Genomic DNA, 24,541 nt, shown 5'->3' with positions numbered 1-24,541 from the left:
CAATGACAGCAAAGAGTTGTTATCAGACATTCACTAACACTTATTACCCAGCACCAATCTATCTAATAAAAACTTTTGGAAGTGCCATTAATGATAGGTTATAAAATATTATAAAATATACCCGACCGAGGACTGCATATTTTAAAATTAAAGAAAGGAAAACCGAATATTGATCCTTCATTTAAATTTCCAGTATTATCTTTATGTGGTATATAGGAAGTGGAACCAAGTCAAGCAGCATACGTGTCTTGCCGCAGAAAGCTGCGTTGTCCGATGGACAAAGCACATAACGATGACAACTCTTTGCCGTCATTGTGAAGCATGTAGCCCACCTCACAATGATTCTGCCATTTTTATAGCTGTAAAAGTAAGTGTTCACATTAATATAATGTTCCCCATACACAAAAAAAATATTTGAAAAATATTTTCACACTATATTTTGAAATAGATGTACATATCCAAAATTGACAGAAAAAAAAAACAATTTTGACACTTATATTGAAATATATTTTATTTTTCCAAATAAGTGCCCTTAACGACCCACACTCAGTCAGTCTCCATAGCTTAACATGGTAAAAGTAAATTCCCCACTAAAAATATTTCTTAAACTGCCGTCCCACCCCCTTTAATTATAGTATTTACAGATTAATGAGGAGAAAATTAAATTGAAACAGTGATGTATCGCTTGACCATCCATATGGGTCCAGACCAAAGCAGAGTGTGTGCAGACTGGTATTTCTTATGATGGACCTGGGCCAGCTTCCCTGTGATGGACCTGGACAAATTTTTTTAGGATGAGCCTGGACCAACATCCCTGTGATGGACCTGGACCAGCTTCACTGTGATGGACCTGGGTCAACTTCCTTATGATGGACCTGGACCAATTCCCCTGTGATGGACATGAAGCAACTTCTCTGTGATGGGCCTGGACCAGCTTCACTGTGATGGACCTTGACCAACTTCCCTGTGATGTACAGGGAAAAACTTCCCTATAATGGGCCTGGAATAAACAAAGCAGACAAAAAATGTTTGCAGCTTATTGTATAAAAGGTTTAAACATGGCACAACTGACAGATTTGTATTGCCTATTAGCAAGCTATTTTTTTGTATTTTACCTAGCCTAGCAGCTAACATTAGCCCTAATTACCATGGCAACAAGATTGCTAAATGAGCTTCAAAGCTATATCAACTATTGGGTCTCTTCTTGGTAATAGGCTAAAGCAGTCACTTTTGTTTGTTGTACATCTTCCAGGAGTGACCACCATTTTGGTCCAGGACCATCTTTACAATGTTGGTCCAGGATCAACATGGCGGTGTTAGTCCAGGATTAACATTGTAAAAACAGTGCTGGACCAAAATTCTAAAGACGGTCCTGGACCAACATTGTAATGACAGTCCTGGACCAACACGACAATGTGGGTCCTGGACCAACATTGTAAAGACGGTCCTGGACAAACATGACAATGTGGGTCCTAGACCAACATGACAATGTGGGTCCTGGACCAACATTGTAAAGACGGTCCAAGACCAACATGGCAACGTCGCTTCAGGACCATGTACAAACAAAAGCTACTGCTTTAGCCTATTACCAAGCTACATTAGTAGTCCAAAAGTGTGCTCCTTAGCAAGTGAACTAACATAACACCGGCTTGGCACTTCATATAGTTGCATGCTGCACCTCCCTATTAGCAAGCTAATTTGGTAGCATAAATTTATGTTCCCTAGCCTAGCCTCTAACATAATAACAGCGGCACCAAGATTGCTAAATGAGCTTCAAAGCTACTTCAACTACTGTATCCCTTCGAAATAAGTTATTTAAAAGATGCATAACCACTGAATTACCTATTAGGAAGCTAATGTAGGAAGCTAATACAAGTTGGTGATCCACTGGTTGTTTCTGGAGGGAAAATTCAAAATGGCAATGGGAGAAGCAGAAGACTCACATTGATGACATCACAAGGCTGTGATTGGTTGAAGAGTTGTTGGTCCAGGACCGTCTTTAGAATGTTGGTCCAGGAACAACTCTTACTTGAACAAATCACGGTCACCGATACGGGGCATATACTGTAACACCCGCAGTTTTGAAGAAATGGCAATCGTCACCCTCACTTTTGATAAGGAAAAAAAAAAAAATTACATGCTAAATAATAGCCTATACACTAGGCTAAATAAAACATCTCATTAACAGCACTACAACAGCCGTCAAGTCAAGTTTATTTATACTTTAAAAACAACAACAGCTGACCAAAGTGCTGGACAGGCAAGTTAGTACGACTTGGTAGACAACAAAAAGTGAGGATAACAATAATTACAGGCATACAAACAAATAAATACATAGGACAATCAGACTGTTAAACGCCAGGGCATAAAAATGAGTTTTTAAGTGAGATTTAAAAACACTCAAGGAGGGAGCCAGGCGTACTGTATATGTTGGGGCAGCTCGTTCCAGAGCTTTGGTGCAATCACCGCAAAAGCTCGGTCCCCTCTGCTCTTTAGCCTAGAACGAGGCACAACCAACCGGAGTTGGTCAGCAGACCTAGAAGCCCTAGAGGATGTCTGCACATTCAGGAGATCTGCTATGTACAGTGGGGCCAGACTTTAAAAACAAATAAAAGAACTTCAAAATGTATTCTAAAACGGACAGGGAGCCAGTGAAGGGCTGCAAGCACTGGGGCCTGTACTACGAAGCAGGGTTTCTGGCTTATCTGGGTAACTTCGAGAGTAACTTGATCACGTGTGGCGTAACTTCCCGATTAACCCGTACTACGAAAGGTGGATAGGTTTTAACCGAGGTATGCTGCCATGGCAATTTACGCTGCATCTCAAACCTCCGACCAGGTTATGTTCTTGGTAAACCCGAGGTTTCCGTTAACCACACCCTTTATAAGTACCACCCCTCCACTAACAGTTTCTCCCGAGACATGTCGGCGTACCTGGATGATCCATACGACATTGGAGCGCAAATCATGAGGGACTCTCTTCGCAGGGCAAGGGGTTTTAGAGACCGCCAGAAAATATATATATAGCCTACCCGGACGATATTCTCTATGAAGATATAGATTGTCAGCCGAGGGAATTCGTTATCATAGCCTACAGTATGCCTAATAAATAAAAATCACCATTTTAACAAACTTGTTGAATTGAATGTCATAATACTGTACCCTGCACATAAAGGCTACACATTTCCACAGCACTAGAATCCGACCGAATGCCTCCCTCAACCCCTCCATAATCGGCCTTCCACTATTATTTTCATGATGGCCAACTCCTCTGCTACTGTAAAACACTCTGGTGCCTTTCCTCCTACAGTAGTGTTCGAAGACACCTGTTTCTTGTTAGCTGTAAAACAGAGGCCAAGTGAAGGCTATAAGCTAGGCCTACATGATTTCATAATTAAGAAATATTAATGCAAGCTATAACTATATAAACCTACTATTCTGAATAATGTTTTGTGTTTCATTTTCACCTGCTGCCATGTGCGTTTTGGCAATGGTGTTGCATCTGAAATGTTCACAGGATTAGGCATACACTAAATCAGTCAATGGGGGCTACTTAAACATTCAATTATCCTTATTACTGTAATCTAAATGCCCATTTCTGAATTGGGTTGCATCTGTAGGCCTTTCTATGAACTCAAATTAGGCTATTTAATTATTTCAACTCATTTCAGACATTCCATGAAGCTACTAATCCTCCGTAACACATATTTGAAGAACATGTGGGAATAAAACTTTACTTTTAGGCATTTAGGCTACCCGATCTGTAATACGTTGCCAAAAGCCTTGCTTTGCTCACTGCCGACGCATTTGATTTTTGTTGTAGAGTGGGTTTTAATTCCTCATAACTTGTCATAATAATTGTGCATTCCTCATCTGTAAAATCAGGTGATCGCGTCATCATTGAAAGTGGTGACTTGCGCTGCAACCCGCCCTTTATGTGAACGCCATTGGGGTTAACCCCGCTCAACAAATCAACTTCATAATCAGCGTCGTAGTACCGATTAACACCACTTAAGATAACCAGGTTTTGTCAACCCTGGTTTAACAAAGTAACCCTGGGTTACATCTGGGTAGGTTAAGCTCCCTTCGTAGTACAGGCCCCTGGTGTAATATGCTCACACCTTCGCGTTTTGGTTAGAAGGCGGGCTGCAGCGTTCTGAACAAGTTAAAGGCGGGATAAAGAGGAACAGCTAATGCCCACATATAGGGCGTTGCAGTAATCTAGGCGGGAGGATATAAAGGCATGAATAGCCATCTCAAAGTTTTTAAGGGATAAGAAAGGCTTAAAGGCCGTGTTGCAGGGTTCATTTTCCAACGAATTTGCAAAATTTGCTTGTTGGTAATACACATTTAAACTGTTATCCATTGTATTTGATGTTGTTGGGTATCACAAAACGGAATATAATACGAAAAAGCAGGTACTATTTCACAGCGTTTGAAGTGATTCTCCTTTCCCCCACAATGCATTGCATTATGTCACCTTGGGGAGGCTACAGACCAAAGCCCACCTTGAGATCCTTGAGAGTAACGAGAGAGGAGTAAAGAGAGACGAGTAAGGGATTGTTCAGCAGTAGATAGCGCAGATTATAGATAAATAGATAGGCTATAGATGTATATAGACAGGTAGATAGATAGCTAGATAGATCATGTCATATGCTGGTCACGGGGGGAGCTCCTCGACCAGCGGCCAAAATGCACTCGCTTCCCTAGTTACTGCAGCTCTCCACCACAGTTTCCATCGGGACGGCACAGCCCACACAAGCACCTGCAAAACTGCGACTTGCCCATATTATCTCCCTCTTTGGTAAGCCGTACCCTGACGATGTCAATGGCAATCAATCACGAGCAGTAGTTATCGAAAATATTCATGCTGAAGACACGACCAGCCTAATCGGCGGCAGTTAGAAGCTAAATTTGCAACAACAGGGGTGGCTCACAGGTGGGACTGGAAAGTTAGCCCATAGCTAGCCATCATGATGCTTTATATTCTGATCTTCTGACTAAGTTTGCCTACTTATGGGTAGCCTACTTATCTGAACCAACGACATGATCACAATCACTAGATATAAAAAAAATGTTGACTTTCACTCGGTGCTGTTCACTGACAGTAACAAAAAGTGTTGTAACGTTATAAGCATAATGCATTGAACTGAATAGGTGCATTATGTAGCCTCATAACGAGGCCTCTCAAATTCAGAAAATTGCATTAAACTAAAATCGGAAGACATTATTATCTTTGTTAGACCATAGGGTCGTTGTCATATAAATGCTGTAACGAAATTCGAAGTGTAAATATACAAACTTTATGTTGAAAGTGTAACCGCGACCGTTTCCCATAGGAATGAATGTAAAACATACCCTCCAAAACAAGACCTCCCGAAATTCAGAAAAAATTACTAAATTGATATCAGGGACCGTTATTACCATTGGTAGATCATAGGGTAGCTGTGATATAAATGCTGTGACGAAATTCGAAGTGTAAATATACAAACGTTATGTTGAAAGTGTAACCGCGATGTCCATTGAAATGCATTGAAATGAATGAAGCGCAGATCATGTAGTCCCCAAAGTGACGTCATCACCGAATTGTGTAAAAAAAAAACCCGCTAATGCTAAAAACAACAAAAACTGGCATTTAACACCATTTGGAGACATTTTTAAAAATGATATACATATATTGAGTGCTTTATGTACCCATTAATCAACAGTGGTGGTTAACCTGCAACACAGGCTTTAACCTTGGATACTATTACTATTAGTTACTATTAACTGGAAGAAGCTAGATCTTACTACTGTGTTTATCCGTTTCTCCATCTAGACTGCACAATCTCACTTTCACTCTGCTAGTAACAGTTGGATATCTGAAATGTTTGTTCAGTTTGTCTACTAACAACCATCATAAACTAAACCAAGCTACTTCTGTAGACCGTCTCCTGTTCATCCCGACGTTAGCTATTCTGTTTATTAACCAACTCAACTAGCCTACTGCTTATCAACTCATTTTCACAAGATGAGTAACTCTTACACCACATTTAAGTTCTAAAACATTTAGGTAACACTTTACTTGACAGTATCGACATAAGAGTGACATGACACGGTCATGAACACATGACACTGTCATGACACATGAAACCTCACATGAAACCTAACTCTAACCTCTAACCCTAACCCAACCCTAATCCTAACTCTAAACCTAACCCTAACTTGTTATGACAAAAACCGAATGTCACTTAATAACAGAAGCGTTATGCCATAAACGTTTATGACAGTGTCATGTCACTCTTATGTCGACACTGTTAAGTAAAGTGTAACCAACATTTATTTCAGACATCATTTACAAGACAAAATTAATTGATTTGAGTTACCTTGGCGCATAAATCCCTCATAGACAGTAAAGTTGATAGTGTTCAGGGGGTCCTCAACAAGCTGGCTATCTTACTTGATGAGTTCTTTGAAGCGCGGGGCACAACAAGGAAAATCAAAATGATTCCAGCAAAAAAAAAGACAAACAATGTAAAAAGTTTACATATATTGTATACATGCCCAGCCAATGTACAATGCAATAGTCACCAAATCCCCCCATATGTCAGATAGCATGTTGCATGCTTATGCATGTGTCATATATCATGACAGCATGGTTTTATTTTTAATGGGAAATTATTTAGCCTAGAGATAGTTTTGCATTTACCCAAACATAGTAAAGAGTTGATATGGTAATTTGATTGACAACTTTACCAGACAGTTTAAGTAGGCCTAACTATTTGATCATGTGTGTTTGGATCATCAGCATATGATGACCTATATAAAAACTTTTTCATGGCTTCATAAAATATCAACATCCAAGGTAGCTTTTAGAGTATTCTACTAGCCCAAGTAGTGTGAAATAACTCAAAAATAACAAAAGTAGAATTGCATAAGTGTAAAAAAGCTGAGACATCCCACATAGCATTTAAGGGGCAGCCGTGGCCTACTGGTTAGCGCTTCGGACTTAACTCGAACCCCGACCAGTAGGCACGGCTGAAGTGCCCTTGAGCAAGTCATCTAACCCCTCACTGCTCCCCGAGCATCGTTGTTGTTGCAGGCAGCTCACTGCGCCAGGATTAGTGTGTGCTTCACCTCACTGTGTGTTCACTGTGTACTGAGTGTGTTTCACTAATTCACGGATTGGGATAAATGCAGAGACCAAATTTCCCCTCACGGGATCAAAAGATTATATATACTTATACTTAGCAATTTTGATCAAAACATATTATGAAATCAATCAATGTTATTATGTTAATATTGTGGCAAGTTCAGGGTTCCCACCTATTTTCACTGAAGAAATTTGAAGACCTTGAATGAAATTTCCATGACTTTTCACAGCCTGTAAGTACAAAATTGCTTACTTTAAGCCAAGGCCGTAGCCGTGAAGTCAATGGGGAGCATGGCGGGTGAAATCAGTTCCTGCCATTACAAATTCATGAACACATGGGGTCTAATAATAATCTAATTATCATCTAAACTGATGTATCTAGTTAAAAATAGCTTAGTCTAGGGTGCAATTGTTTTGATTTGAATATTGATTGCATGATCACATAAGACAGATGACCTGCAAATGATATGGCCTTAGAATATACTCTAGATAACAATAGTAGTAATTGTAGTAGCTAGCAGTTAAGCACTACCTTAGTTCAGCTGGAAAACCACTGGTCAAATGCTACAGGAGAGGAAGGATGAGCAACGCCACTTCCGGACCTAACTGTATCTTGGTCCACTTATCTACAATCTTTGCTGAAAGCATGAGTTCTCTCCTTAGCAACTGCTGCCACGAGTAAAACTAATGAATTAGCATAACATAACTCACCTTAAAGAGGCCCTATGAAACAATTTTAGCAAAAATGACCTTAATTATGCAGGTTGAGAGTCGTTCTGATGGTTCTACAACACTTTTTGGGTCGTTTGGTGGGTGCTTCATCTCCCCCTAGTGCTTCTCCGCGGAAAAACCTGTGGCGTATGTCATGGAGCCTTCACCATGCCCGCCCATTTTCTTAAAACAGCCTTTACCCATTTCTCTTTAATAGTAAGTTTTCTCTATCCTTTACTATGCAAGAGTAGGCCTAAACTGTTTTCTAAACTTAAGCTGATCTCTCTCATATTCTCTCTTTTATAAACGTGCTATTTTTGCTACTTGAATCTTAAACTTTTCTTGTCCCTATTGATTATTAGTCTGATTGAGTAAACGTCATTGGCTGGCTGTGATTGACCTAGTAGGCTTCCATAGAATATAGCCACGTTTACTTCCTGTTGCGAGAGTCTTTTTGTTTGGCGGCCAATTCGCTTGCGAATGAGACTAGGACGACTCACTAATAATAGCGGCTCAAAGTATACGGAGGCTCGTAAACTTGGGGATGACTGGTGTCCAAACGGATTGTAACGTGGAACTTGGCTACCGAAGCACTTGTGGACGAAGGGGTGTTGCTCTGCGGACTGGCTCTCTCTCTCAGGTGACTAATTGCTGCACACACGCTGTTTAATCGACCTCGCTGTTTTGTGGTCGACGTTTCTGTATGCTGGTCGTTGTCTGTGACAAGATACAGACCGTAACTTTTTCTCGGGGATTTAGAGACTATAAATAGATTCTTCAACATCGTAAAGTTTTCTCGGGGATTCAGATACCATACATGGGCTCTTCTACACTGGAACGTTTGCTCGGGATTGAGAGACTATAAATAGATTCTTCAATATCGTAACGTTTTCTCGGGGATTCAGATACTATACATGGGCTCTTCTACACTGGAACGTTTTCTCAGGGTCTGATGCTACATACTGACTGCAATTATCTTCCTGGTGATTGACGAATCAGTCACTGAACTCATTCAGAGGTTACAGGTGTCGGGTGTGCTTTGTCTGGTTGTGTTGGAGTGAATTAATAGCTGAACTGAAATGTATTATGTGATGAATGTGAGTTGTGCTGTGTACTGCTTATGAACATGAGCCTGGGGTTTTGTGGGAATCGTATTGATTGCTGACTCAATTGTTTGATTTCTTTTCATTATTATTATTTTATGAGTTATCTTAGTGATGGACTTTGGCTTCACAATTACCTTATTTCTTTTCATATGGGTTTTGTCATTATTCCCCTGCTGATGATTGATGCTCAGGGTTAATACACTTGGTATATGATTGACTCTGTCTCTATTGCCTATTGCTTTTCCTGAGATTCACCTGAGCTAGCCGTACAGGTTTAGCATTAGCCTAGTCCCTTCTAGCTGCTGTGTTAAATCTGGTAGAGGTAGTGGTCTTTTTATGCTATTTCTTTCTGTGACACTTCTTGTAAGTGTCTGGCGCCCAACACCCAAAAATACTTTTTCCTTCTAAAGGCCGCTATACCGCTACAAACCGAATATGCAACTTTCTGGTCCCGGACCGAAGAAATCCGGATGTGACTCGGCGGAAAGCCTCGAAAATGTAGTAAGATTGTAGTTTCTAAGAAGACTGCAAAACGGACTCCGACTTGGCTTTGTTGCTGCTGAAATTGTAAGTAGCCTACCCTTGGGTGAACTTCGTTTTTGTAATGTGGTTTGAGTGGTTAGTCTCAACAATGTGTTTGCTCGACCGTTTTATTGTGAGCCCTGTATGTGTTTAGCTTGGTTTCTTGATGACTAGCTCGCTAGCTAGTGGGGGTTTAGCGTAGCAGTCACTTGCTACCGAAGCTGCAGGGGGAGCTATGTCGTGAAAAATGCCAGCCAAAATCAGGCGAAAACCCAGAAACAGCGAAGGAATAACCAGACTTGCATAGGGCTTCTTTAACCAATGTTACAGCCAGGGTCTTGTTTCTACCATTTTGACAGCACCACTGTCAAATCAATCTCCTATGCATGCATCCAACACCCTCGGTTGATGGTGCATCTTTGGTTCAGTTCAAAACTGGTAGAAATGTGGGCTGTTTCACTAGATAGCACCAAGGTTCAAAGAATTTTGAATGGAACATGATGCCAAATTCAATGAATCTCAGAAGGAGCAGTGTACCAAGAAATTATCATTCTTGACATACAGTAAATGCCTCCCAAATCTGTTAAAAGCTACTTTCTCTGTCATTTTCTATTTATGATGGCCCTAGCACACAGGTCACCTAAGTGAGACACAATTTCTCCCTTGTTATAGCGTTTTACAACTTTGACATCAGTTTAACCACAGAATTAGGTATAGGAAACAAGATGTTTTGTTCTCCCACATCTGCACCATAGAGAAGCCTGTGATGACTTATAGCAGTTATTTGGTACAATATTTTATGGGGACCACAGACTGGGCATATACTGTATGGGCATGCATTGGGCATGCATTCAATTTCATGATTCTAAGAAGATGGCTTCTTCAAGGTCAACTATTTGATACATTTGTTGAACTATGTTACATTTGTTAATATGGGTTTCTACTAACAATAGTGTGGGCCTGTTGAAAGAGCATACATGGGAGAAGTAACGAGGACAAAGAAGAGACGACGAGATTAGGAAACACCACAGTGAAGGGGAGGGTGAAGAGAGAGAGGGTGTTGAAAGGGAAGGGGAAACTGGGAGGTGAGGTGAGGCAATTGCGAAGTGAATTAAGGTAACTTGTCATAGACGGAGAGGGAGGCTGCACAGAAGTGTGTTGTGGTAAGTAAGCGGAAAACATAACAGCCTCTGGGAAGAGGTTAGACGATAGGAGTTGTTAGAATGAAATGTTGGGTGGACAAGTGAAGATGGATGAGATGTGCAGGAGAGGTGAGGGGATAGGAATGTGATTAGGCAGAAGGCGAGGTCGGTGGCTAGATGAGGTGAAGAGCACTAGTGTGCACGGGCCACACACTGTGAAAGCTGATAAGTTAAATAGTCTTATTTCTTGGGCCTGTTTGACAATACTTAGTTTTACTGAGTTTGTTCTACTTTTTAAGGTGCAATTGTTAACTGAACTTAACTCATTGCCTTTGTTAAGAATTAAAGAAATATTGGGTCTCTAGGCCTGTATGTGATCACACACAAACACACACTCCCCTCACACACTTAAGTTTCACATTAGCTTCTTCTCTGTTCCCGAGATTGACAGGTTTGTTCAGTGTTTGGATGAATTCACATGACAGGTGAAATCATGGTTTATTGAAATGGTCTCATCTCTCAAAGTTCACAGAACATTGGAGTTATGTTTCCCTTGCACCTCTGCTATGCTCTTCCAACGGTGCTAGCTGGTGGGGTTTGAAGGTAAACAAGAAGTGTACATGATTAAAATATATGACAATTTGATAGGAGTACCGTTTTGCATGCATGTTTTAGCTGCATGCTAGCTTCAGAGACATCACATTAACGGCTACTTCCTCTCATTCGGTCTTCTCAGTCATAGATATAGAATGGCTAGATGTCTCGTCCGCGCTGCTGGCCAATGGAGATCGACGTCCGCACCTCGCGGCCATCTTGCCACAGTCAGCTCGCTAACTCATAACATTGTGTTTCAATGGTGCACTGTAATGACAGGTAGTGACCTGAAGGTGTCATTGTTATAGCCTGGGGGCATTGTTCTACCTTTAGTAGAAGAAGAGCCATCAGGTACCACAGAGCCCACCAGATAGCTTGTCTGTTTAAAGATGGCCGCCGGTGATGCTGTTGTAGCCATTCTCTATATATCTATGTTCTCAGCAACGTTAAAGAAGCCCTATGCAGGTCTGGTTATTCCTTCGCTGTTTCTGGGTTTTTCGCCGGATTTGGGTTCACATTTTTCACGACACAGCTCCCCCTGCAGCTTCGGTAGCAAGTGACTGCTACGCTAAACTAGCGAGCTAGCCATCAAGAAACCAAGCTAAACACATACAGGGCTCACAATAAAACAGTCGAGCAAAAATACATTGTTCAAGAGACTATCAAACCACATTACAAAAACGAAGTTGACCCAAGGGTAGGCTACTTACAATTTCAACAGCAACAAAGCCAAGTCGGCGTCCGTTTTGCAGTCTTCTTCGAAACTACAAATCTGACTACATTTTCGAGGCGTGATTGGATACTTCCACTGAGTCACATCTGGATTTCCTTGGACCGGGAACAGAAAGTTGCTTATTCGGTTTTTCCACTGAGAAGCGATAGGGGGAGACGAAGCACCCACCAAACGACCCAGAAAGTGTTGTAGAACCGACTCTTAACCTGCATAATTAAGGTCATTTTTGCTAAAATTGTTGCATAGTGCTTCTTTAACTGTATCATTCTTGAGTGTGTATAACTGCATACAACCATACAATGACGATCTAATTGGATATGTTTTAAAAGGGGTTAGCTTGTTTTTTAGTAGTAGTTTGAAATGCAAAGTAACTTCATAGCTCATACTCATTCACTGTAACATTAGGCTGAAAGCAAGCTGCTGTCATGTGTTGACCTTAATGTTAGCTAAAGTTAGGTTTGGTCTTTGAATATTTACCTTATTCTGCGTGCAAACACGGGGGGCGCCATCTTTGCCCGCGCTCCGAACTTCCTGTTAAGCAGTACATCCATTGCAATACACTGAGATAGCGGAGTTCTACAGTATCAAGATGACTAGCATCATATGTTATGGATTATGTTATGGCTTTCTTAAAGGTATAGAAGGTTGAACGGGGTATTTATCCTTTTTCTTTGATGTGACATATAGACAACAACACTTTGGTTGGGTCTGTAATGCCTTATGCCTGTTTTATGCTTCTGCGTCGAATCGACAGCATACCCCCGCAGACCCCTCTACGTCGCCGCAAACCCCTCTCCGACCCCTCCGCCATAGCTCGACGTGCACTTCCAAAAAATTTAGCAGGCGAGGGAGCAAGTCTTTGGCTGGGTCCTTCATACAGCATTGGCAAGGCCAGACAAAGTGTGTGTGTGGAGGGAGGCCTGATATAATGCAGCTGATCAATCAGCAGGTGTAAGGGCTCAGTAGGCAGGGTAGAGAGAATGAGTGACAGGAGTGTGAGCCTGATGAATGGGCGTGGCTGGGGAAGTGGCTGGTGCAGAGTGAGGTGCTGCTGAAGAATCTGGCAAAGCTCTGACAGTTGTAATCGCAGGTATCTTTGGCTGACAGGTTAAAAACTGCACAAATTTGAAGTGTAGGATGACACCCTCTGAATGCATGCCAAGTTTCGTGGAATTCCATTCATGGGGGGCCATATCACCTACACAAAGGAACGCACACACTCACACACACACACAAATGCACACCCACACACACATAAAGACACAGGTACACACACAGATACACACAAACGTGCACACACATAAAAGCATTTATACATAGTATAAGTATATATACTCTTTTGATCCTGTGAGGGAAATTTGGTCTCTGCATTTATCCCAATCCGTGAATTAGTGAAACACACTCAGCACACAGTGAACACACAGTGAGGTGAAGCACACACTAATCCCGGCGCAGTGAGCTGCCTGCATCAACAGCAGTGCTCGGGGAGCAGTGAGGGGTTAGGTGCCTTGCTCAAGGGCACTTCAGCCGTGCCTACTGGTCGGGGTTCAAACCGGCAACCCTCCGGTTACAAGTCAGAAGCGCTAACCAGTAGGCCACAGCTGCTCCTACATGCAGGCACACACACACACCATTACCCCCACATACACACTCACAAGGGAACACACTCAGAAGCACACATATAAACAAAAACAAACACACACTCATTTATATACACACTCAAAAAAACGCACACACTCATTCACAAATGTTGCACAAGTAGGGGCTGGAGTAGATAATTGACAAGCTATTTATTTTTGCTGAGAGAATGTGTATGTGTGTGCTTCTGTGTGTGTGTTTGCTTGTGAGTGTGTGTGGGGGGTAATGGGGTCTGTGTTTGTGTGTGTGTGTTTATGTGTATGTGTGCGTGTGACTGCTTGCTTGCATGTGTGTGTGTATTTATGTGTGTGTGCGTGTGTGTGTGTGTGTGTGTGTGCAGATATGGCTCCCCATGAATGGAATTTCATGAAATTTGGCATGCATTCAGAAGGTGTCATAATTATTTTACACTTCAAATTTCGTGCAGTTTTGAATCTGTCAGCCAAAGATACCTGCGATTATCATGAGTGGATATGGGATGTGTTGACATGGCCCCTGGAGACCAACATACCAAAATAATTTGGTCATCCTAGGCCCTACGGTTCTCGTGATATTCACAGAAAACTGTGTCCGGCCATCTACAGGCCGATTGGTATACAGTCACTAAATGTACACATATATTAATTTATTGTATGGCCCTCCATTAACAGAATTCCACGAAACTTGGCATGCATTCAGAGGGTGTCATACTGATCCTACACATCAAATTTCGTGCAGATACCAAAGATACCTGCGATTACAACGCCTTGTTTTTTGCTTTTTCATTTTTAACTACACTGTCACTTCAAGAACAATTCACGTTTAGTTCTCAATGATCTTTTGCCAGCTTCATTCAAACATAGCCTGTGGCTAGTGTAGTGCTGTGCCTATGGATGTTTATAAATGGTCAGTAGTGGGAACTACTGTTGCCTTCATGATTTCCTTAATAATGTTATAAGAATATCACTTATCAACAATGACAAGCCAGCTGGAACCTGCGGCTTTCTCTCCCTCTCGCGCGCGCTTGACATTGTAAATGTGAAAAGTAGTCCCCCCACCACCCCATGGGATAGACTGAAAAGACCACTGCACAACTTCTGTTATGCATTCATTATACGTATTCCTAAAAGGTCTTATTCTGTAGGCTTACTGTCATCCCAGTGTTTTGAACAAATAGTCCAGCACACACTTTGTTCACATGCCATGGTATATATATTTCATAAAGACTTCAATGAAATGTCTAACATATTTAATTAGTGCATATGATTCTAAATCAAGTGTTCTGCGTGCCAGATATCTTGAGCTCAGTAGATAAAATATTTACCAGAGAGGCATCATGGAGACATAGGCTATTATTTTTGGCCCACAGCACATTGAAGAAAACTCAGTAGGCCTAGGCTGTAGGTTACTGTTACAGTTACAGGTAACTGTACGGTTTTAAACAAGAGTAGGCCTAGGTTACTTAAAGATACAACAATACTATGGGAAAAATGTGTGGCATCACAGGAAAACCGTGACAAATACTGAATTGACTCCTGCTGTACAGGAATATGTACTTGATGAAAAGACGACAGATTAGTAGTTGGAGCAGCTGAAGGCGGGGCTAAAATTTTAACGGAAATGCCTGCCAGCTGCTGTTTTTCTCCACCTCATGTTTTTCTCCAACCTCATACACTGCGCATCCCACGTTATTAGGCTACCGGCATGCCGAGTGAAGTGGAAAGTGAAAGTAAGGGGTTGCGATCGCACAGTCCAACGAAGTAGGCTAAACAACTTTTACAAATAACGAATCCTGATTACCTCTCTGCTGCTGTCTGGGGTTTTTGCTAAATGCAAATCATGAAATACAAGCCTTACAGTGAAAGACAGATATCTTCTGATCCTATAACGTTAACGAAAGAAATGGTTTATTTTAACACGGTGGAGAAGGATGCATTTGGCGCTGTGTTTGTAACACGTCATCCTTAATAAAACCAAAATATTTCCATAGAACAGACATGCTTTTCCTTTTAGTCACCAATTCCTCTTCACCCAAGTGTAACCTACCTCGCTCGACTCACTATCTTCAGCCATCACGACATTAGCTCCCGCCTCAACACCTGAAACACCAAACACCTAAACTGGTAGGGGACGGGCTTCTAGGGCAGCATGACAGCATCGGTTTGGTAAAATATGTTGACATTTAGAATGCGAATACACCATAGACTGTATGGAATGCGCACGGCACAGAAAATGTATCGAAATGTATCGAAAATTAAGTAATCTTTGCGGAATCTCCATCGCAAACGTTGATATCGCGATAACGATAGATTTTAGATATATCGTGCAGCCCTAATTGAAATAATAAGAAACTACTGACAACGGCAATGTCAATGGAGAAAAAGTGTACACAATATGTATTTCTCATTTGGTCAACGCTCCCTGATCCCTTCAGAGACTTGGTTCCCCAGTAGCAATGGATATTAGGGAGGGAAGTGAAGTCCCATGTCAATGATCAATCCCAGAAAACTGTGAAACTCTTCTGGGGTCTCTTCGTCCCATGCCCCTGCACTGTGTGTTTGCATACGACGGCCTACTAAGCACAACCTCCCACCCGTTCCGGTTGGTAAAAACACATATGCCTGGGACAACAACATATAAAAAACAACATAACAAGTCTATTTCACAGTGTTTAGTGGCAGTTTACACCACCCTACGCACGCCACCTAAATCTATACCTTCTTCCTCCATGCTCACATGGTCTTCAACATTGTGAGCGCAAGCTCATCAGCAGTCAGCTACCTCTTCAGGCCTGCAAGGAGGTCTGTGTAGGTCTTATCATCTGAAACAACAGTAAAATCATACAAATGTAATATCTTTATTAATTTAAAAAATAAAATCACAAAAATACAGATGTGTGAGTGTGTGCACATATATACACAAGAAGAGGTAGCCTAAACTAATGAAGCATTCTGAGTAACTCAAAAATATTTAGAAGTATGAAAAGTAATTTTATTACACATGGGTTTAGCTACCCTAAATCTGATTGCCTGGCTGGCATTAAGATAAAGACAGATTCACCTAGTAACTAGCTGCTGAAATGCAATAATGACATTTCTGACATAATATGTGATTTCACATCATGTTTTCTATAACTACATATTGAGAAGAGTAGAATATCAAGTCATGCCATCTTAGAAAATGTTGAGACAAGCACGTCTGATGTTTGTCATTTAGAAGTTAGCAAGGTAAAACAGTTCACTACAAACTGCCTAGCGAGGTAACAACCCTCGGGAGAGGCAATAAGTTAATTAGCACTACATTTCTGACAGAATCCGTGATTTCACATCTTGTTTTCTACAACTACATATTGAGAGGAGAGAGGAGTAAAAATATAGCTCAACTTATTTCATGTAAGAGAACGTCGCAACTTAAAAAACGCGGCGCCCATTGATTTATTCAGCTTTGGTATGCTATACTGACTTGCCAATATAATGCTTACCTAACAAGCAAATTGGTACTAGAAAACAAACTTACTTACAGGTTATATACTAACAGGTTTTTAAATGAAATTGTCAAATGAAAACAACTGATATCAAAAGCAAACGAGAATACTGCAAGCAGTTCAGAGTAATGCAGCTAGCTAAAGTTACATGACGATGCACTTAGCATGATTTTAGGACTACAAATTAAGATTAACCATAACTAGAAACGATTTAAAAACATATATTACCTCAGTTTATCCAGCTGTGTGGTTTCGAGGTAAACTCCAACGAAGTGCAGGTGGCATCTGGCGGTTCATGTCAAAATGTATGACTGAAGTGAAAAGATTTTTTCACGACTCATCTTCAAGTATCCAAAACATTTCGCGCCATAAACCCCTCAACCAATCATATCAAATTGAAGCTTATGTTGTCAGCATTACGGGGAAGATTTCAGAAATAAAATCAGTCATTGGACAGCTAAGATATTAGATGATTGGTCATCGTTAAAATTTTAACGAAATTAGAACGGTCGGGCTTGTAAGGGTTAATATAGGCTAGAGCAGGGGTCCCCAAACTTTTATGTACCATGGACCGGTTTGATTCCTATTTTTTTTTTCACGGACCGGCGGGGGGGGGTTTGGGGGTTCCATGTTCCATATGTGTTGTGCATGCATTACTTGAAAAGAACTAGCTCCAGTTATGTATGAACAGTGAAGGTAACGATCTCTTGTGAAAAACGTGAACTTGAAGAAGTGAAAATTGAACAATATGAACTATGAATATTGAACAACTTGAAGCTACATCTATAAGTGTGAACATGCTTAACAAAATATGGGAAAAAAAACATGGGAACTAAACGTGCATTACTTAATATAATCAGTGGGAGCCCTGCTTGTTTCCCTGCAACAAGAAGCTTCCATCTGGGGGTGATGGAAGACAGTGACACCCTCAGTGTGTTTGAAATGTCCAGTCGATTAGCGAATTTGTCTAGTTGCAGTCATTGCGAAAACCGGCCTCGCATAGATCTGCGTGGTGGGAAGCGTTTTCAGCTTTTCACGGCTATCTCGATATTCTGCTTTGGTTTTGATCCAAAACCGCCAGAGAGATTTCCTTATACACACTCTTAAGACCACTGTCATTTGCAATTTCGATCAACTGCTCTTCCTCCTGCACTGACAAGTTAGGACTATTCGGGATATTGACAAATGGGTTGCGGACCCACTCATTGGTTTGCCGTGAATCTTTGAAGGATGGGAAGTAACGCTCAAACTCATTTGAGAGCACAACAAGGTGATCGCGCACCAGCTGCGAGAGAAAGGGCCCTGCCTCAGTCTCTCCCAAAACCCCCACTACTTTTTGGAACATATCAAATACACCCCGGTCCACTCGTCGTCCCTACAAATCAAGCTTGGCTTTAAATGCAGCGACTTTATCTGCCAGTTTAAAGACAGTCGTCGTTCTCCCCTGGAGTGACAGGTTGAGGTCATTAAGCAACCCGAATATGTCACACAGGTAAGCGAGTTTTGACACCCAGTCCTCATCACTAAAATGTGCAGCTAACGGTGACTTTTTTTCTGCTCTCGCAAAAACACTCTGGCCAGTGACCTGCTAAAGATGCTTGTTTTTTGTTGCTCATTCTAGCAGTTTAGCTAACTTCGTGTGACACTACCGTTCGCCAAGAACTGATCAAGTGAAGTGAGCTGACCTGAGGCTGCGCAGCGCTGAAGGCAATATGTAAAAGTGTTGAAGGCGGGACAGACAGACGTAAGAAAATAGACCTTGCAAAATGCAAACATGCGTGCAATCAAACAACTGCATATAGGCCTATGCCATGTAAAAACGTGACATTATTGCGAATTGTGGTTGGGGACCGCTGGGCTAGAGGCATAGTTGATGATAACTGACAGTTGGAATAGTTGAAAAGTTAAATAGTTGGATAGTTTAAATGGTTAAAATTATTTAATAGGGAATTATTGTAGTGGAGACTTTTATTTTGAAACAGTTGTGGGCAGAGAAAACCGTTAACAGGATTTGTAGTCTTAAGAGAGCCAGATTATATGCTTAAAGCCTGAGACAGACAGTTGCTGGAGGTGGGAGGTGCATAGGATTCCAAGTGCCCTATTGTGATGCCATAATCGGCAATGTTAAGTCTATGGGGAAATTCAGTAGTTTAGTTCAAAAAGTATAAAAGTTACAAATATGAAAAATACATTCCACACCTGTCCTAAGTAAGACCTACGTAACACAGTTTGTTTCTACACAGTTTCTACATTAAACAGTTGAAGCCGCATTAAATGCACAAAAAACGTTAGAAGAATAACTAGACCAAAATATGGCCGCCGCCCAGTCCAGCACATTTTTTCCACAAAAATAAGTCACGCTGAAAGGCATATATGATTCTAACTGTCTCACTGAATTGCATTATGCACACTCAATTCTCACTGGTATCTGCCAAAACATGATTAGTTCATAGATTTCACATGTAAAATACATTTTATACAACCCCACCCCCATTTTGCCTGTTCATAATTCTAAGAAATTCTTGAATTGTGTGCATGTGTGCGTGTACATGTTTATGTTTATGTGTGTGTGGGTGGGTGTGTGTGTGCGTGCATGTGCTTGTGTGTGTGCCTGCGTATGTGCCTGTGCATGCATGCGTACATATGTCTACTGTGTGAGTATGTGTCATACGTATGATTACTGTGAATGTATGTGTGTGCGTGTGTATCTGTTTATGCACATGTGTGCATATGGAATGGGTTAACATGACCCCTGGAGGCAAACATACGCAAAAAATTGGTCATCCTAGGCCCTACGGTTCTCAAGATATTCACAGAAAACTCTGTTGGTGTACGGTCACTAACTGTACACATAAATTATTGTATTGTATGGCCCCCCATGAACGAAAGTTCATGAAGCATGCATTCGGAGGGTGTCATAATGATCCTACACTTTCAATTTCGTGCAGTTTTGACCATGTCAGCCAGAGATATTGTGATAAAAACACCTAATTTTTTGCTTTTTAATTTTTAACTAGGTGGCGCTATACATGAAATAAGTGGTAATGTGATGGGTTGACATGGCACCTTAAGACCAACATACAAAGGTGGTCCTCCTAGGCCCTACGGTTCTCGAGATATTCACGGAAAACTGTCTCCGGCCACCTACAGGCCAGCTGGTGTATAGTAACATAAATTAATTTATTGTGTGGCCCCCCCATGAACGGAATTCCACGAAACTTGGCATGCATTCAGAGGGTGTCATAATGATCCTACACTTCCAATTTTGTGCAGTTTTGACTATGTTAGGTCACAGATACCTGTGATTACAACACCTAATTTTTACTTTTTTGTGTTTAACTAGGTGGCGCTATACATGAAATGAGTGGTTATGGAATGGGTTGACATGGCCCCTTGAGATCAACATACAAAACAAATATGGTCCTCCTAAACCCTACAGTTTTCGAGATATTCACAGAAAACTGTGTCTGCCCTACCCTCCTTTCGGGGGTTCCAGTCCAGCGGGGGGGCTACAGATCAAAACGAAAAACGATGGTTCCATGCTATCCATGTGGTGTTACATGCCCACCAAGTTTCGTGTACCCCGGTCTTTTTTTAGTGTCCCGGGAATCATTGATGGAAATTTGGGCATGCGAAAAAGGAAAAAAAAAAAAAAATCTGACTAAACCTATATGACCGCCGCTTCGCTGTGCGGCGGTCATAATAATTGCCCACACCTGTTCTATACAAATCCTACGTGCAGAAGTCTGAGGAAAGACCAGAAAACCAACCAATTGTGCTACTCAGAATACTGATAATGATAAACTGAAGCATTGCATTCTAAAACCATAATACAGTGTGAAACAGCACAAACTGTACAGTAGTTAGGCTACTCTAACTCAAGTACAGAAATGTCCCGCGTATTAGCCATAATGCGTATAAACTGCAAAACCCGTGTATAAACTGTAGTGCCCAGTAGCCCAATGAAGGAGATGAAAGAAGAAATTAAATGCATTCCCATGTATAGCCCGTCCCCATATAGAAACCTCATAGCTGAAGAAACTTGCTGAACCTTAGTTAGTACTTGGGAAATTATGGTAAAAGCCACTTCAAATGTATGGTAGCAGGGGGCAATTCCTAAAGATACTTGGCCCTTCTATTGCTCCTTTCATGTGGCCTCAATTCATGTTTATGCCACTGCTTGATCTACAGTAGATATTTCGTTCATGTTTATATCCATATGTGTGGATCATCAAAGTTTTATGTTCATTTCCAAGGCTGCTTATGAAGTTCCAAACATAGTTTTTCTAATTTAATTCAGCCGTCCATTGCATCTATTTGGTTTCTTAGCTGTATGGGCCAAGGTCGAAACCATGAAATTCTGGTACAGATCTGACTTTAATCAATCAATCAATCAATTTATTGTTTAAAGTGCAAAATCACCATGCAACATGGCCTCAATACACTGCAACACACACACACACACAATCAATGATTATAGTAATTGTGCTATCAAGTGCAGTCTATTGACATTTTTTGACACTGCAGTTGTCTTGCATGATACTGATGTGAGAAAAGAAGTCCATAGATGTTAGTTTATTGCAGTCAGTAGTTAGGTTTCCAGTCCATGCAACCTTTGCATTATTTTAAGCACCTTCATGAAAATTCAGTGAAAAAAACATGCAAGTCTCTGCTTCTCTCATAATGAAAAGCACAATAGTCAATTCAGCATACAAAATGAATCATCCATTTCATTTCCTGTGCCCGAAAGAATGTGCTCGCTTTAATTTTGGACTCATTGTGTTGTTGGACACATTGTGTATTGTTTGTTGGGAACAAAAGGCATCACAATGTTACACAGTTCCATATAACTTTAGGCATGCAACTTTATACATGCATAATGCAGAATGCGTTCTATCTCGAAAAAAAATAAACGATACTTGCCACCGCATATTCTACTGTTTGAATCTTGTGTGTGTCTGTGGGATTTGGAGACAGGGATTATGAACTTATGTAGTGTGTGTGTGTGGTTTTAAAAGCAATATGTGAGATTGTGGGAAGGAGCCAACTACTGAAGCGCATTCCGATTGCTATCACACACATGGTCACATCTGCTGAAAGGCACAAGCCTGCAAACAGGATGTGATGCACCGCTTATTTCAATATGACATTGAACATGGCTTCGAAAAATTAAAATGAGAGATAGCAGAACTTACATCATCGAGTCATTCGAATTAGACACAGATGACATTTTTCTCATCTTGTGATGGGTTTCAGCATTTAATTGCACTTCTCAGCATTTTTTTGTTTACCGACTCGAAACAAGAGAAATGGCAGATGTCGCCCTTGTCAGCATTATTTATTGCGTGTACATACCCTTGGATGGAATATGTTGTCAGGAACATTGCAGTTACTCTTAAACTCACACATTGGTTGGTAAGAGGAATGAGAAGTATTTTCAGGTTTACGAAGTTTATCAAGTGGGAATGTGTAGATGTGCAGAATTTAGAATGCTCTTTAGGTGTATCTCCAGGGTTTATATGCATCCAGTGGTTTCCATATGGTGAACTAGGATGACAGTAGTTTGATGATCTGTTTTAAATTAGCATTTGTTAGCAGATGTGTGTTAGTATGTTCATAAAGATGGCTTTGGATTTTGTGTCTTTGTACTTTGATATATTGAAGTTTCACTTCTAAACAGCAACTTCCTCATTCAAAATAGATAGGGTTCCAAACCTCCAGATTTGATATCATAATTGATATTCGCCTAGACAGGAGAGACAGAATGTGACAAGACAAGACAAGACTTTGGTTCAATGCGTTTGGCATTTGGCAGTGGTTCATGATGGCTCCATCCCAGGCTCGTAAAATCCCCTCAACAACAGTTAGACACAACAACTATTAGTTCCATCACCAGAGCATCATACTGTAGTTCTGAGAGCCTGAACACAGTAGTAGCCGTTAGAGATGGTTTTGTAATGTTTCCAAGCTGGACGGCATTTGGTTTTACAAGCTCTTGCTGAAATTAGTGCATGCGTGTTTCTTGATGGACCAATTTTAACTGCACATCATCATCATTACATTTAGTGATTTTCTGATGTGAATATATTTTTTTCCGAAAATGGTGTTGTATTGCTTAACAAATATATCTTTGATGATATATCCACTAGTAGTATTAAATACCAACGCCTTGGTACGGCCTCAGACTTGCATTGCTTTTGAAGGTGCTTTGGTTGCTTTTAAAAGTATTTTGACCAAGACCATTCTCCCTTCCTGTTCCAATTCCATTCTCCCTCCCTGTTTCAATTCCATTATCCCTTCCTGTTAGCTAGTGTTAGACTCTGCACATAGCACACATAGGGCTTTTTAACTGAGAAGGTCGAGGGGGAATGGGGCTGTAGCAGAGCCAACATCACAACACGTTACAATGCGCTAACGCTAAAACTCGCACGTCATGCCAAAACTGACCAGAATAGCAAACCCATTGCCAAAACTCACCATAGCAATTCATAACTTCTCATATACGGCAATTAATCATGCCACAGCAGGCCAGAATAACAAACATAGCCTACCTATCTTCTACACGTGTAAATTCTCTAGGTTTGGAAATGAAGATGACTTAATCCAACATGTTATAATCCATTGAGTAGGCCTAGCCTAGGCTATGTTAGCGTCACAAGACGAGACTTACTTAGCTACATGAAGTAAACATCTAAACAACTCTATAATTAACTCGGAAGTCAACAGACAGTTGCTGTGTGAACCTGTGAGGTGAGCACAAAATAGTATGAGAAATATTAAAAATAATCGCATATCACGTGTGGTGTGGCTACAGCCTGTGTGAAATGTGCAGGCAGGCACTGCACGTCAAAAGCTCAGCTCTAGAATCTTTGCTGCACATATGAAATCGAATTGACACACGACACAATCAAACATGTCATCGTTTTAAGAAATCTTCGCTTTAGAGTGTGTTTGTAAAAGTATGCGTTTGAGGGAGCTAAATCTCCATTTACGTGTAAACGAAAGGGCCAAACGCATACAAAAGTATGCGTTTATACAAATATCTAGATACGTGTAAACGGGCCCTTAATTCCATTCTCCCTTCCGATTTCAATTCCAGTCTCTCTTCCTGTTCCAGTTCCATTTTTTAGATTAGATTCAACTTCATTGACATTTAGCAAAGTACAGGTACAGAGCCAATGAAATGCAGTTGACATCCAACCAGAAGTGCAAAAGAAGCATTAAATACCAAAGTGCAGGTTGAGTACAGTATTCTGTGCAGTTATGTAGACGATAGAGATTAATTATGTACAACAGTGTTTAGTTAGATAAATACAGGTTTTCCAGATGACATGTCTACAGATAAGGAGTATAGAGGGTTATGTACAGAGAGTATAAATAGGCATTCTATATACATTTTATATATATATATATATATATATATATATATATATATATATATATATAGTGCAGCCAATGTTAACAGGTAACAGTGCAGTGAAGTAAACAAGCTAAACAAACA

General features: G+C 40.8%; 1 long non-coding RNA gene across 1 annotated transcript; it reads right to left on the bottom strand.

The window, feature by feature from the left end:
- Positions 1 to 536: 536 nt before the first annotated feature.
- LOC125307833 lies at positions 537 to 6,986 on the bottom strand. The gene is made up of 3 exons (XR_007195797.1): positions 6,365 to 6,986; positions 1,944 to 2,108; positions 537 to 1,000 (listed from the first exon to the last, which is right to left on the bottom strand). It is a non-coding gene; the product is annotated as an uncharacterized LOC125307833 (long non-coding RNA).
- Between the last annotated feature and the right edge of the window lie 17,555 nt (positions 6,987 to 24,541).

This window comes from Alosa alosa, chromosome 15, assembly GCF_017589495.1.
Source record: "Alosa alosa isolate M-15738 ecotype Scorff River chromosome 15, AALO_Geno_1.1, whole genome shotgun sequence".
In the NCBI taxonomy this organism is placed as follows: Eukaryota; Metazoa; Chordata; class Actinopteri; order Clupeiformes; family Clupeidae; genus Alosa; species Alosa alosa.
This window is presented reverse-complemented; position numbering and strand designations above follow the sequence as displayed.